The 15,805-nt window shown below is 39.3% G+C and overlaps 1 non-coding gene across 1 annotated transcript; it reads left to right on the top strand.

The window, feature by feature from the left end:
- Nucleotides 1-15,732: 15,732 nt before the first annotated feature.
- Nucleotides 15,733-15,805, top strand: trnav-aac. The gene has a single exon. It is a non-coding gene; the product is annotated as a tRNA-Val (tRNA).

Here is a 15,805-nt window from a genome sequence, read left to right on the forward strand (position 1 = left end):
AACATAAACACCAAGATGCTGTAGACCCTGCTCATGCATTCAACCCTTTGATAACTATTCATACCAGCAGGTGGCAGTAGTTTGTGTGTATGGTTCAAGAGCTACTTCTAGTTGGGAGGTTAGTAAGCTAGGAAAAGCTATTATTAGCCTAAAGGCTAGGAAGCTATAAGGAGCTATAAAGCTAATTAATGCTCATCTGTCTCCACTTTATTCATACTAGATCAGGGAACTTAAATGATGGAGGATAATATGACAACACATGACAAAAATGCTTCTTAAACCCTCCATCAGTGTTTGAGTAAATGCTGCATGATGCAACATGTCATTTTCTCCTTTCTTTCTGACTTTTGTGATAAAAAACTTGTCTTTCAAAAGAGACCAAGACCATGAATGAGCTCCAACATCTTCATCAGCAGCATTTAATTTACTTTGGCTACGTCCTAATACCAAGATATGTGTGTATATGTCTTTTTATTGAACCAACCGAATAATATCTCAGTATATTTCATGCTCAAATACATGTATAAAGACAACAACAGGAAAACATATCAAAGCTTTTAAGCGGATTAGCGGTTAGCATCACAATTTCATCATCTGACACGTGTTCTTTTGCTTTTGCAAGTTCACTCACAACAGCATAAGATGTTATGTTGTTAAAAAAAAGAAAAGTTCTTGTTTGTGTGCTTTAGAATTCAGGTCAGCTACGAAGCGACTCCAGGTAAACGAGGCACAAATTTAGTGAACAGATAATCTGCTTCAAATTTCACCAGAAAGATGTGATTTTCCCGCTGCAGTTTTCTGTTCACAGGGTTTTTTGTTGCCATGGTTTCTTGACTTCTCTTCCTCTTTTTGGTGTTTAACGGCGTCTGGCAACCAGTGTTATGGGACGTTATCGCCACCTAGTGGCCCACGGTTCTTCATGCTGATGGAGAAAACCTATGGTGTGTTGTATTTTGCATTTAGAAGTAGGATTATCCGAATTCTGAGTTGGAATTTTCAACTGGAACGCCCCTAAAGTCGGATTTTCTTCTCAAAAAGCCGTAGAATCCTCACTACCCCCGAGTTGAGTTTCCAAGATGGCCGCCCCGTGTTTAGAAGCTGTTGTTGTTGCATTAAATCAGTCGTACAGACAGTATTTTCCCACATACATATGTTGAAATGCTGTTTTTCATGTGTCGTATGGGAACTAAAAGCTCATGTCGCGCTAACAACGGCTAAAAACAATCGCCTGGTAAAACCAAAACAGAGACAAACACCATCGTAGCAAACTGGGATTAACAGTATATCTTGCCTACATTCAAATTTTACAATTAAAACGTAATATAAATTTCTGCCTCTGCTCCATTTACAATTTCTGGAACTTAAACAGCCTAAATTCTGTTTAACATTATAGCAATAACATTATCTAATATCAACAATTCTTTTAAAAATTTTAATTTCACTTTGCACCCAAAAAATTTACTGAACAAGTTTCCACCAAGTTTTATTGGGACGAGGTAGGAGCTGTCATGGAGGCGGCCATCTTGTTTTCAGACTTCTGTGACTGGATCGCTGATAACTCAGATGTGACGTCGCCAAAGTCCGACCTCCGAGCTAAATGGAACCGTTATGGAACCACTGGAAGGCGGCGCCGCCATCTAGTGGTGACTTGTGTTTTTACCGCTTAACACTGGAATCAGCAGAGGAAACATTTTCATAATTTTCACCTTGTCGTGGAAATATTTGTGGATTTGAACGTCTGACCGACCGACTCCTTCCAGCTGTTTGCTTTCACCAAAGAGTCTCAATCCATCAGCCTCGTCTTTTGTCTAAATGAGGCCAGAACATAATATACTGTTCACTCTACTCTCTGTGCGCTGCATTATTTTGCTGAGACGGCTTCAGACCTTTGCCTCCTTTTTATTTATTTCTTTTTTTTTTGTTCTGCGCTGGTTGTTTTCCCGGTGATGATCAGTGACTGGAGGTCGGATGTCGTCGCGCTCCTTAATCCACAGCTGTGTGGCCGCGGGCGGCGAAGGACGAGGACGAGGACGAGGACGCGGGAGTTCGTAAGACAAAAGCTGATGGCTGGAATAACTGCAGAACACATGTGGCCTCGGGGGAAAAGGAAGGGAAGAAGTCGGAGGAAAAAACAAGAGAGGAAGAGCTGTCCAGAGTCCATCTGGACCCTCGTCATTAATCCAGAAGATGTAAACTCATAACCTGAGGCCACGGACAGAGATGGAGCAGAGTGTGTGTGTTCAGTCTGGTTTTCATTACATTTTGGGGCCTTAAACCTTGTGGAATAATAAAAACTCTGTGGGGACATTTGATTTGGTTTGGACCAAAAAGATAAATCATGCTACTTTTCTCAAAAACGGTATCACAGTGTGTTTTAGTTTTTCATGCATAATCAGGTGTTCACAACATTTTCTACTGGTTGAGAGAGAATTTACTGCACGACTGAGTAAATATTGTCAAAAAATTCCACACTAGTAGTAAAACAGGTTTTTATGGCCCCAGAAAATGATGCTTTTGACTTTTATTGTGCAAATTTCACACACATCTTCAATATAAAAAGTAATATTTTTAAAAAATGAACACCAGCAACAACTTTAGCCCAACAACACTTAAATAAAACATATATTAAAAATGTATATCACAACCAGAATGTATACTGGTCGTGGCCGTAGCAGTGGAGGACGGTGCATTTTCCATCTTTAATAACCTCCAACCTAATTCAAAACACAAATTAATCCGATTGTCATGACGCCGCAGCTACAGAAAAACATCAGCGTCATACGGACACACAATAAACCTGGACGTTGCATCGTAGATTCTCAGGTAGAAATGTTGTTTTATCCACCAGAAACAGCAGAAGCTTCAGTGTCGACCCAATAAAATGGCAAAAATATACATAAAAGATGTAAATATAAAATAAATTTTATCCACCAGAACTTAAGAAACTATTTATATTTGTATTCTGAGTCCGTCACCGAAGGCGTTGGACGACCTTTCCTCACAATATCCAGCTTTTCCTTCAAAGTCCACCCTGAAAATGTCTTTTCTAAGAACATCTGCCACCACATCCATGGCCTCTCCTCCTTCCTCCATCAAGGCTTCAAAAAATATCTATGGAAACGTTAACAGGGACGGTTTGTTTGTGCAGCAGATAAACATGAACCGCTAGGACACAAAAACACTGAAGAATGAAAGAAGTGGTGAAAGAAACAGGTTTAAAAACAAATACAAAACATCATCATGTGTCATCTAAGGGAGTTTCTGGAATATCTGCAGTAAAAAAAAAAAATAACACACAAATACAAAGATGGAGAAACATTCAGGATGAAGAGAAATAATTAAATTGGTGCAGTTTATCCTCTTGCTGGAGTTTTTTTTTTAAATTAATTAATTCATTAATGTATTTTTTGTTTAATATTTGTTATTTTTTGTAGCATTTTCTTTATCTGCTGTTTTTGTCGGTTGAACTCATTATTTATCTCGTTGTGCAGATGTTTTACTTTTTTATTTATGAGGCAGATTTCTTTGAATCTGGATAAAAGCAAAGTTAATGCAAAGTCACAGAAGCAGCCGAGAGACAGATAATAAGCCATGAACTGCAAAGAATAAAAGAACAGGAATAATTAAATAAGATTAATAGGAAAATATTCACATGTAAGTCAGTGGTTTTGATAAAGTTCATGTCAGGAGCCACAGTTATGTTTGGGTGTAAGGAAGTTTAACATGTAGAAAACCTGTTTCCTCACACGTATGTTATATTAAAGGTTTGGTGCTATAATAAATAATAATATAACAAAAACAACATCACATGACACATAAAAATAACTGGTCCAGCTGATTGACATGTGACTCAAACTGTTCCCGGACGTTTATCTGGGTGTTTTCTTTTCAAATAGAAGAAAAACTATTTTCATCTCTGGGTTGTTATAAAAGAGAGACTCGCTGTATGTGTGGTGTTTGGTTGACCCCTCCATCCACCCCAGACCGAGTCTTATCGTGTCATGTGACACTACCAGACTTGGTGGCACGTTAACACAAATCAGATGTTGTTTTATGGGGAGTGTCTCTCTACTTTCTTTAAACCTAATTCAACCTGAAGCCAAACATTTGTTCAGTTTTGTCCTTAAAAACGTTTCCTCCCAAACAATATATATTTAGACTTGTTTCCTGTGAATTTACCAGCTCAGTGGTGGTTTGTGTTGTTTTTGTGTTTATACCACAGGAATCATAGACTAATAGAAACACAGACAGACCCACATTAAGCTTCATGTTGTGGTGCAGTTTATATTCTAGGACGTTTCAGGCGCCATAAAAGTTGTTTTTCATCAATATATCGTTTGAGGACTAAGAGAAACTCAGGACATGTAACATGTGACCTAGTTGGATTCTTCAGATGTGGTTTTTTGCGGCCTCCCTCCGGCCGTACTTAACGCGACTCTTAGCAGGGATTTAGATTTAGTCGTTGGTTCCTGTCGCCCGTAGATCTGTTCCCCTTTTTTTATTCTGGCCCAGTTATGGGAGGAGGAGGGTCCAGGAACCAGTCAGGCCGAACAGCGCTGCCCAGTGGAGCGTTGGAGCCAGACAGACAGATTGGACACAGCGGGACAGAAATGAGCAGGGATTTGTGGGTAATTTGCTGTAATGATGTGATTTGATGTAACGTCTGCGATCGTTTTTTTTTTTTTTCTTCTTCTATTATATTTAATCAAAGAGCAACGTCTTAGGAGAGAAAGAGGTGATGCATGATGATGGAAAAAAAGAGGAGTGCAAATGACAGGATGGATGATGGATGGATGGATGGATGGATGGATGGATGGATGGATGAGGGATGGATGGATGGATGAAATGCAGGTTGGATGGATGGATGGATGAAGGGATGGATGGATGGATAAAACATTGGATGGATGGATGGATGGATGGATGGATGGATGGATGGATGGATGGATGGATGGATGGATAAAACATTGGATGGATGGATGGATGGATGGATGGATGGATGGATGGATGGATGGATGGATGGATAAAACATTGGATGGATGGATGGATGGATGGATGGATGAAGGGATGGATGGATGGATGATAAAACATTGGATGGATGGATGGATGGATGGATGGATGGATGGATGGATGGATGATAAAACATTGGATGGATGGATGGATGGATGGATGGATGGATGGATGGATGATAAAACATTGGTTGGTTGGATGGATGGATGGATGAAATGCAGGTTAGATGGATGGATGGATGGATGGATGGACGGATGGATGGATGAAAGGATAGATGGATGGATGGATAAAACATTGGATGGATGGATGGATGGATGGATGATAAAACATTGGATGGATGGATGGATGATAAAACATTGGATGGATGGATGGATGGATGGATGGATGATGATAAAACATTGGGTGGATGGATGGATGGATGGATGGATGGATGGATGGATGGATGGATGGATGATGATAAAACATTGGGTGGATGGATGGATGGATGGATGGATGGATGGATGGATGATGGATAAATGGATGTTGAGACATTCTTCATGTCATAAATGTGTATAAATGAAATAAAGTGAATGAATCTTGTAGTAAAAGTCTGTTGTGATGTAAATGTCTCTTGTGTTTATTCAGAAATGAGTGGGTGATTAATCCTCCAGGCTCCTGGAAGTTATTATTATTATTATTATTATTATTATTATTGTTGGTGTAAAGAAGTGAACGGTGTTGGTTTAAAGTTGTTGCTCTGAAGTCAGTGAGCTGATGTTTGCTGGTGTTTGTATCTTCATGGTTCAGGTCCTGAGTTCCTGCCTGAGGCTGGAAACATGTGTTTGTGATGAACAAAACGTTTCATTTCATATGCGAGTTCCTGTAGGTTGATAAAACGAAGCCTCTCACACACATGTAACTGTTGAGCTTTTAAATGAAGCTCCCTGATGTTCCTCAAACTACTTCTTTCAGTATCGTAGTTAGTGATGTTCTGACATGAAGCTAAATGAAAGTAGACGTCCTGCTGCCTTCGTTTCAACTTCTTCATTTGGACTTTGTTCATCTTGTTTCAACATCTCGTTGTTTTTCTGCCTCCGTGTTGGTGGAGGAAGATGAAGATGAGATTCAGAAGGAAGAAGAAGGAGGAAGAAGAGGGAGAAGGAGGAGAAACATTGGTAAAAAAGTGGGGGAAATGAAGGTGAAAGAGGAGAAGGAGCAGAATGAGGAAGACTGAGGAGGAGGAGACACCAACAAGACGAGATTAACGAGACTAACGAGGTTAAAGACACTAACGAGTTTACAGAGACTAATGAGATTAACCTGGTGGGAAATAGATTAGAACGATAAATTTGAAATTAAATCGTGACGTCGCTGAATCTTCTCTCTTCGGTGTGAAATAGTTCAGACGTGAAGACTTCATGAAGCTTCATTTCTGTTACTCCTCCTCCTCCTTTTTCACCCTCACTGCCTCCCAGTGACCTGGAAATGTCAGAGATGTGGAGTGAAGAGTTTCCACCAGACGCTCACTCTAATTCTTCTTCACACTTCAAACACAAATAAATCGGGAGTGTTGTCTTACATCGGGTGTGTTGACTCGCTGGCGCCCCCACATGGTGACACACTGCGACTGATATTAACGGACACGAAGGACTTCGCAGAGTCTTTTATGACGATGGAGACGAGGAGACATCTTGGTTCTTCTTCTACTCCAGATATTCAGCACTGGAGTCATCTTCAGCTCCTCCTCCTCCTCCTTCTTCCTCTTCTTCTTCTCATTCACGTTCTACTCCTCTTCATCTTCATCTCATTCATCTCCTCCTCATTATTTTGTTCCTGTTGTGTTTTGAGCTGAGACTCTAAATGAATTCTACTTGAAAGAATGAAGATCTTAACGGACACGTGAGCGAGTGGAGAATGTGGAACCTGACGAGCGGAGACGTTAGTCGAATCAGATGTTTTCCTCGTAAAAACATTTAACGTTTCTTAAAATTGCTCATTTGTTTTCCGTCTGCTGGGTAATTGGGACACGAGTTAAAACCCAGATTCTGGGAAATAAAGATGAAATCTGACACAACCCAAACACTTCGCCTCGGGCCTCTTTTCTCTTTCTGTCGACTAACTCCAAGTTAATCGTGTTTATTTAACACGGCGTCGCTTCCTGTTGCACGTCAAAGAGTTTTTGAGAAACACAACAAAACACTTGTGCACATTCTCGGCTGTGAAAGTGTGAGAACAGAAAATGCAGGCGATGAGATTATTGGATTTCGTAAACAGTGCACACACATCTCTACACAGAAACAGTACGTGTCAGGGAAACCGGCTCCGGGAGGAGGGGGAATACACAATTTGTTGTGCTCAGAGCGGGAGATGCTGAAATCAGCAGAAACATTTTGCTTCTAAAAGACTTTTGCTCCCATTTATGGCTGCGTCCGCTTCACATTCTGCCTGTAACAGCTGTAATTGGTTCGCTTCACCTGCTGAGACCCCCGCGCTCAGGTGACAGGTAAACCGGCCTGTCAAGATGACGAGGAGGAGGTGGGAGGCTTTGTTTGAACCCTCAGAGCTGCAGTAAAACTCTGGAGGACGACGTGTTTGTTGAATTACCTCCACAGCATTTTAGCCCGAGTTAAAGGTTCTGTAAAATCAGTCTGTTCCCAATTAAACCGCAACGTATTTTAACTGGTGCCGTCAAACGATTATTAATTTTTAATCAGATTAATCGCAAGGTTGCTGTGGATTAATTTTCGATTAATCGCGATTAAATTTCTTTAATTTTTAATCAATTTTTTGATTTAAATTTTTAAAAGATGGGAATATATCTGCACTTAACGTGTTTATTAACCACATTTACCATTAATCACAATTTAACATGACGTAGCATCAAGAAGCTTCTTGTTGAGTCTCAGCTTTTGTAGAAAACTTCAAAATATAAACCAGATTTTAAATAGTGTTGCTATATTTTTGGTGCATGAACAAATAGTGAAAACAAGAGGAGAGAGAAGAAGAGAAGACAAACATGACAGACTCTTTCCTGTTGTTTGACAAATCCATCGCGTCAACCAATCAGGAAATGTTGTGTCAATGGTTTTTAAGGAGGAGAGAAAAGTCGTGGGAGTGAGACAGAAGACAGATTAGGGACATTTAGACATTTTAACTGATTGGACACCTGATAGTTTTGGACATGGTCCTAAGTAGTTGGACAAAATAATTGCATTTCCAGCATTTTAATGTAAATAGTTGGAAATAACTTTGTTAAATTTGTGCATAAGATTTTGAAACGTCCAGTTTGGATTTGCATTAAATTATAAAAATGGTTGGTGCAACATGTTTGACTGGTAATGATTAGAAAACGGGTACAAAATGAAATATTAAGCATTTAACATACATTCTCAGGGTTAACGTGTCCCTGTTGCTACGGAGACAAACTAACTTGTGGACATTGTCCAACCAGAGGAGAGCTGACGCTTCTTATTGAGAACAGTGTCTCCCAGTGAACAGTGGCTGCAGGAGTGGACACATATTAGCAGCAGCATTGGCAGCTTGTCTTTGTCTTGGTTTGTCTTGGTTTGTCTTGGTTTGTCTCCAGCTGTTAGCCGCGTTAGCCCAAGTGCTAGCAGAATCCCCGGCTAACGTATGCTTGGCTTGGTTCATGTGCTGTTTGAAGCTGGAAAGAAAACTGTGATGATACTTTATGTGTCTCCACTGGTCCCTCTTGGTTTCTTTGTCCTCAAATGTCCCATGGAGAGGACCAACGTGCTGTTTAGCGTCTTCCATCTTTATGGGTTGGTTCTGCTGCCTGTCACTACCGGATCAGCTGGTGCTAACGCTAACGCTACTTGGACAAACTGAGACACGTTCACAGTCGTTCTGCTGCAGATGCTTCGCTGGGTTCATGATGAACCTTTCACAGATGGTAGAAGTCTCTCTAAGAGGCTCCTAATCTAAACATCGAAGGGTTTAGTTTTTATTTTTACAGTGTGGGTTTGCTGCTCTTTTCATATACATCACAAACACAAGAACAGTTTGATCTCATGAAATGTAGAGTTTCTGAACATGGTGAGAGTACGAGATGTTCTCAGAGCATGAACTGAGCCACGTTGTGTTAATCGTTAAACATCAGATGTTTGAAATGTCGACGGCTAAAAGTTGCTGTTTAACTTGTGAGGCTATTTTTATTTTTATTTCATATCTATTAACAACACGGCTGCTGCGTCATCAGGAGCATAATTAAGCCTGTAAATCAGTGAGACGTATGTGGAGTAAGCAGCAGCCGTAAGCAGTCTGTGACGGTTCAAACACGGTTCCTCCCCGTCCCCGGGAAACGTTTCTTTATTATTCCAGATTCGTATTGGACTCACAGGAGCCATAGCAGCAGCAGCAGAATGTTTTATTAGCGCACTGACCAGTGACTTTCAGGCTATTAAAACCCTTTTAGGATGTGATGAGCTTCATGATGCACTTCCTGTGACAGTGGGAGGACAAACTTTAAATTAAAGGAGTCGAGACGCCGCCACCGGGCGACTTGTTGTCTCAGTGGAGCAGGAGGAAGGTGATGGAGCTGGTGGTTATACCTGTACTTTTATGCAACACTAGAACAGAACAATAAGTTAAATTAGAGGTTTTTTTTGTAATCACACTCTAGAATCAGCTCTGGGGACGCGACAGAGAAAGAAAATGTTCTAATTGTAGCAATTAGCTGCTACTTTGTGAAGCTTTGGGCCGTTTGAATAACTGGACGCGACCATTTTAAAGGAGGTCAATGGATAAATGGATGATGGCGCCATCATCCATTTATCCTTGACCTCCTCTAAACCACATTATATTAAGACCAGACGCTACAGGTTAAATTCTTAACTAACGCGATGTCACCATGAAACTTCTCCAGTTTATTACCGACATAAATACAATACTTTGCTGTATTACAGGTTTTCTATGAATTTATATTTAAATATGCAAATGAAGAGTTATCTATTTAAATATGCACTAATTTGCATACATTTCCAGAATATAAATCTGAATAATGGATAATGTGAGGTTCAAAATTCTTGTTTCATGTTGTTAATATATTAGATTTCCAGGTATTTGCAGGTATATCACTCCATTAATCACAAAATACTGCCAAAAATCAATTTTCACCATGTTATAAGGGGTAAAATGTTCTATAAATCAGGCTCTGAATGATATATGATAAATCTCCTCTGTAAATACCTGCAGAATGTAGTTGGGAATAAATGTTTTAAGTTTGGTTTGTGTAAGAGCTGCTGAAGTGGAGATTTCTGGCTCAGAGCAGCAGAAAAACTCAGCTTTAAAGTTTTACATTGTAAAATCATTTATATTTTTATTAGAAACCACTATGAACCAAAACCAGATCTACTCAAATCCTTCAAAACACATCATATAATCATATCAACATGTATAATATCAACATATCAGATTAAATTTTAGTTTTTTGATCCATTTTCTGATCGTCTCCACCTTCGTCTCCTTTTACCAGAGACAGTTTACGTCCAGATGAACTTTTTCTTGAGCTTTTCTTTGACTTTTCTTACTAACTTGAGCTGTAATTTTCTTCTTATATCAAAATTCACAGCAATTTTAAATGTCGCTCTCAGATAAACTCAGACTAGAGGCAGAATATCTGGTCACGTTTGAACCAATCACGTCGTCAGAAATCGACACCAACCAATGAGAGTTTAGCTTCAGATCAAACCTTTCTACTTCCATGATTGGTCGATAAATATAAAGGATGTGACCATATTTGGAGCTGACAGACTTGTGCAGGAGATAAAGAGCTTCACAACAGTTCCTCATAGACCAGATAGAGACGAGGCGACAGCAGAAAGACGACTTTAGAGAATTTAGGAGGAAACTACAGGAACAACACAGACACAGTTTTAATAGAAGAAACGTTAATGAAGTAAAATAGCAAAAAATCTCAAATCTGTTTCATTAGTCAAACCATTGTTTGTTCCATCATGTTTGTGCATCGTTTAAACTCACTGACTGAAAACTCCTAAACCAGAGCAGCAAACACACAGTGTTCAGTGATAAAATCAGCAGCGATAGAAGTTACACAATCACACAATCCCATGAATGTGTGTGTGAATAATTTATGCTCAAAAACTGGCACAGGGTTATTCACAGTAAAGCTACAATCACACACACACACACACACACAGTCAAATATTAATGTATGTACACGTGTTGGGATTAATGTTTCATGTGCACATTAATCACAAAAACACGAACACACACGCTTTAGAAAAACACTCATGAATAAATCAATAAATCGATGTGCGCACACACACAGTCGTCCACTGAGGGAGGAGATAACACACAATCACCATGTAAACAGGTGGAAGTAAAAGCGTTTTTCTTTCTTTCGTTACGGTATCACAAACATTCGCATGTTTCCTCCTCCAGCTCCTGAAGTGTTGAGTTATTTGTTGTAATGTGCAGGCGTCTTTCATTCATAGGTTTGATTGTCTTTGATTTATTTATGGCTGAAATGTCTCGACGTTGGTGGCGACAGTTGCACAAATACGTTGATTTGACATAGACTTTGTACATTTAGTACATTTAGAGTTTAAATGGTGACATGAACCAAACTTTAATTTGGTGCATTTGACGTTTTTCCTGCTTCATGGTCAAAATTCATCTTCATAATTATTATTTTTTGTATTTTTTTGTATTATATTTATAATATAAACATATAGAAAATAACATTTGTTGTTTATTTGCTTTTAATTTTATTATTTCGTATATTATTTTATTTTTATATTAAAAAACTAAATAATAAAAAAATAAAAATAATGAAAGAAATATATAAAAATAAAAAAAGGACCTAAAAGATTTTTTTGTTTGTTTTGTTTTGTTTTATTTTGTTTTTAACAATTTCTCCACTTATTTAGTCTTTTAGGTCCCTTTTTTTAAAATTATTATAAATTTTTATTATTTTGTTTTTCGGAAGTTGGAATTTCCAACTGGAAATCGTAAAAGTTGAGTTTCCAAGATGGCCGCTCTGTGTGTAAACAGTAGAAGCTCCTGTAATGTCTTGTTTATTAGCTCTTCTGAGTAGTTGATGCATTAAATCAGTTGTACGGACAATATTTTCCTCAAAAATGAAACTTACATAGCCTCAATTCAAGAAATGTAATGAATGCGCTACTTCTGGTGCAGATAGGTGGCGCTATCCCTCAGGTGGTTCTTCTACCAGCTCTATTTACCTTCTTCTTCTTCTTCTGTGACCGTCTTCCTTGGATGTTTTGAGTCTTTGAGTCAGAAGCCAGCGCAGCGGTTGTGGATCATGTCCAGTTAAAGTCCGATTAAGGCGTTTACATGGCGGAGAAAATCGATTTCAGTCTCATTATCTGGGTGTGGGATAATGTGAACTCAGATTTTAGTCGGAGTAACGTGTTTACATGCACGTAAGGTCTCCAGTTAGAGTCTGATTAAGGCAATAATTCATGTGCATGTAAACACACTGATTGTATTGTAGGTCACATGTGTCTCAGACCACGTCCACATGTGGACTGACACCAGATTCGTCTTATGATGTGAACGTAGCTTTTAAAACACCCTTAAAACATAGAACTGATCAGATTCCAGTTTGTGCATTTTTAAGCTGCATGAGATAAATGACTGTGATACATAACGAACGTCACGGCTTCACGTGCGGATCTTCCTCTGGTTCGTGGAGCAGTTGTACTCACGATGCACCGAGCTGCCTTCCCGTTACTTCAGAGGCGTGAAAGGCTTGTTTGACGACAGCCGGTGTGATTCTCTGCAGCTGCCGCTCTTGTTGTAGCAAAGTTTAAAGTAGGGCAGCAGCTGAAAGGCAGAACAAAGCACAGCGAACGCCTGGGTAACTTTTTCCCCTTTAAAAATACATGAGGCAGCGGCCGCCACTCCCCACATATCAAACATTAAAGCAGCAGCCGAAAAAGACGTTTAACGCTCACACATGCTCCAGCAAGTACCTGAAAGATGCAGCACGGTAAACACAAACAGCAGCTACACACTTCCAGCGCTGAAAACATTCAAACAGACGCACAATTAAAGCATCTGAAGTCTCCAGGCCCCGTTAATTTCTGTCAGCTGCCTAATTACCCATAAAGAGTCTTAACGATCTCTGGACGATTTGGGAATTGATGTCGTGTCGCACCGTGCACTCGGGTTAATCCGCTGAACGTGTCAGTTTGTATAAGAAAATGTATTTGTTTTATTTTTTGTTAAAAGAAATAATTATCACAAAAACAATTATCACATGAGGAGGAAACCAGGACGATGCAGTAATCGATCAACAGAAACGTGTTTGAGTGTCACTGAAGTGCAGAGTTTACCAGCCGACGGTGAGTATTAAAAATGAATGGCGGGCAGCGTTTCATAAAGTATGCACTGTTTGCTGCTTCTGGAGAAGTTTAAAAATGAACGTTTTCAGAATGGAGTTTGGCGGCATAGTCTTTTGAACAAGCAGAGTTTAAATGTTTCATCGCCTTGAAACGGGTGACGTTGAACCGAGCGTTAATCTGGTGCATCCGTCCTTTCCACGCGGCCACGGTTCAGTCTGGAAACGTAAACACGTTGAGGTCGAGCATCTTTTTTTAGTTGTCAGACACGATTACAAACGCTCAAGTTACTCGTTTTAAAATCAATGGAATTATTTAGAAAAAGCAGCGATGCAGAATTCGGCTCTATCCTAATTCCTCCTCGTTTTTTTTTTTTTTACGAGGCTGCTTCCAGACGTCGGACACATGGAGCCTGTTGCACGTTAGCGTTATCTGTGCCGTCTCACTGCATCAATCCCTCAGGAACGATTAGAGTCAAAGCCGTGGAGGAATCGGCCGTCATCTGGTGTAAGTGCTGCTCCTGAGGCGGAGAGCGCAGATTTCTGGAGCGTATGTCAGCAACGAAGGGAACGAGAGTCCGGCAGGAAGTGGATTTTCATGTAAACCGCATGACGTCTCAGGTTGAGGAGACGGCTCCTTCGCTGTGGCTGCAGAGCACTTTGAGAATCTGGTTTGACTGAAGGAGTGTTCTGGTTAACAGAATCGCTGGATACTTCACAGACTTTTTAAAGTGCTCCTTCATGCATGCATCCTACAGCTGTGTGGAAGAAGGAAAGTTCTTTCCTAATGAATGAATAATGGATGTTTTTTTTTTGTTGTTTCTTTTTAATACAGCCCCCGTGAGGTGACTGTATTCTTGTAGTTCTTGCAGTTTAACATGGAGCAAAATTTTTGAAGAAGAAGAAGAAAAAAAAGATCATCTCTTGAGTCCTGGAACAGTTGTTCCTTATATAACTGGAAAAGGCGTTTATGGTCTATGCTGGGTCTCTGGAAGAATATGAACAAATTAATGACTGAAATAGTTTGGAACAGATATGAAAACGTACCTTATAGCAAATATCACAGCCTCAGGTCAGATGGGTAAAAAACTCTATCATCTGCATAGCGGCACATTCAGCTCAGTCACACGTGTTAAACATCTACTGGAAAAGCAGAACAACATCATTTATTAAGATGAGACACACACACTGATCAATTTTGAGATTTTTTGCTGTTTTTGCTTCATTAACATGTCTTCTATCAAACTAGTTTAAAACAAAATGCAGATTTATATGTTCATCTCTCTGCATTTTGTCTGTGTTGTTCCTGTAGTTTCCTCCTAAATTCTCTGAAGTCGTCTTTCTGCTGTCGCCTCGTCTCTACCTGGTCTATGAGGAACTGTTGTGAAGCTCTTTATCTCCTGCAGGAGTCTGTCAGGTCCAAATATGGTCACATCCTTTATATTTATCGACCAATCATGGAAGTAGAAAGGTTGATCTGAAGCTAAACTCTCATTGGTTGGTGTCGATTTCTGACGACGTGATTGGTTCTAAAGTGACCAGATATTCTGCTTCTAGTCTGAGTTTATCTGAGAGCGACGTTTAAAAATGCAGTGAAGCCAGATGAAGGAGAGGAGACGGGAAGTCAGACTCATCTGAGTTCATCCGGACGTAAACTGTCTCTGGTAAAAGGAGACGAAGGAGGAGACGATCAGAAATGGATCAAAAAATAAAAATGTAATCTGATATTTTATATATATATTATATATGTTGATATGATGTTTAGAAGGATCTGAGTCCATCTGGTTTTGGTTCATAGTGGTTTCTAATAAAAATATAAATGATTTTACAATGTAAAACTTTAAAATGAGTTTTTCTGCTGCTCTGAGTCAGAAACCTCCACGTCAGCACCTCTGACACAAACCAACCTAAAAACATTTATTCCTAACTACATTCTGCAGGTATTTACTGAGGGGATTTATCATATATCATTCAGAGTCTGATTTATAGAATATTTTACTCCTAAAAACATGTCAAACTGTTGACAGTATTTTGTGATTAATGGAGTGATATAAATAAATATCCAACATTCCCTCTGTAAATATCTGGAACTCTAATACGTTAACAACATGAAACAAGAATTTTGAACCTCACTTTATCCATTATTCAGATTTCTGTTCTGGAAATCAAATGTAAATTAGTGCATATTTAAGTAGATAACGCTTAATTTGCATATTTAAATATAAATTCACAGAAAATTTCTAATACAACAAAATGATTGTAAGTTCAGTGGTGATATCTTCTAGTTAAATATTTATCTGTAGTGTAGCTTTAAAGTGAGAAAATATAGTCGTACTAAATGTTTATTTCAGTGTTAAACCGTAGTTGTAACCACGCCCACCAGGCGTGTTATGTCATCAGTTTCCGTAGTGTAGTGGTTATCACGTTCGCCTAACACGCGAAAGGTCCCCGGTTCGAGACCGGGCGGAAACA

This window comes from Mugil cephalus, chromosome 15 (genome assembly GCF_022458985.1).
Source record: "Mugil cephalus isolate CIBA_MC_2020 chromosome 15, CIBA_Mcephalus_1.1, whole genome shotgun sequence".
Classification (NCBI taxonomy): domain Eukaryota; kingdom Metazoa; phylum Chordata; class Actinopteri; order Mugiliformes; family Mugilidae; genus Mugil; species Mugil cephalus.